This window comes from Protopterus annectens, chromosome 13.part0 (assembly GCF_019279795.1).
Source record: "Protopterus annectens isolate FY-2018-M chromosome 13.part0, PAN1.0, whole genome shotgun sequence".
NCBI classification, from domain to species: Eukaryota; Metazoa; Chordata; order Ceratodontiformes; family Protopteridae; genus Protopterus; species Protopterus annectens.
The window spans coordinates 995,571,318-995,572,567 of record NC_056747.1 but is presented as its reverse complement, the minus strand read 5'-3'; positions in this window follow the sequence as shown (position 1 = coordinate 995,572,567).

Sequence of the window (1,250 nt, the reverse complement as noted above, 5' to 3'; positions counted from 1 at the left end):
GGTACTAACTCGGTCAATAAAGCATAATTAAATAAACAGTGAAAGCTGAGACTGATTACAGTGAACTGATATGCTGGGGACCTCTTCCAGGATTTCAGTGTAGCACCACAAAACAGATGTTTACTGGGCAGGGATAATAATAAGAAGGGAAGAAGTAAACAACCCTAAGGGATGTTGTAGGACACCAATATGTGGGTTAGGATGTTAGAGAGGGATAAAAAAAACATGATTTTGAAATATACATATAGACATTTATCTGTGTACAACATGTCTACTAGCCTTTTTACTTTCCTACCACAAGCTGTTTGCATCTTAAACAGAACAGAACAGTTCTATTTATTCAGAATCACTGACTGAACACAGGAGGCTGTGTATCCCAAGCCACCATCAATGGTTTTGTATGAATAGCTTATTGGTCCTCATGGCAAGCTTGATGCATGGGTGCCTCACAATACCTGGCCTAGGACATTTGTGCTTCCATACATATCCCATGTAGTGCTGGATGCTTGTGCATGCCAGCCACTCCAACTGCCTTACTATGATGTCTGGCCTTGATCAATATTGACAATGGAGCAGTGCTGTAACCTTCCATCACTATGCACAAACTGATAATAACCACGCTTTTCCACTTTCTCTCTGGATCCCCAGTAGCTGGGTCACTAGTTCATCCTGGGACATCTTGGTTGAAACTGAAGCTTTTCCTTATTGTACTGCTCAACCATCCTATTTCTAGAAAGGGTACTTTAAAAGAATGAATCAGCTTTTATTCTTAATAACATAAATTAAAGTCAGAAGAGAAGTGCATTGCTTTGTGCCTCAGACTGAAACAAAAAAATTAAGTAAAGGTCTTCTAGTGCCTAGCAACCCAGGTAAGCATATATAAGTGATCTTAATAGGCTTATTATGATTTTTTTTTATCTTAAACTTAATTAAATAATACAAAGACATAAATTTCAGTCACACAATAGAAAACTTTTTAAAGCAATTTTATGCTGTATAACCAACCTAAATATGAGCCCAAGGTTGTAATTTCAAAGAAGTGTTATAGTTAATGCCTAGGTCCAGAAGTTTAAAGCAAATAAGCTATGAATGCAATAAAGTTATTATGAGAACAGAGCATTCCTTTGTATTTTAAAAGTGGAAGTGTAGAAACAGCAAATACAAACATGTAATGTATACAAGGGAAGCAATGCAGTCTCATGCAACTGACTAAATGAACAATACATCATAGTGCATGGTTCTAAAAGAAT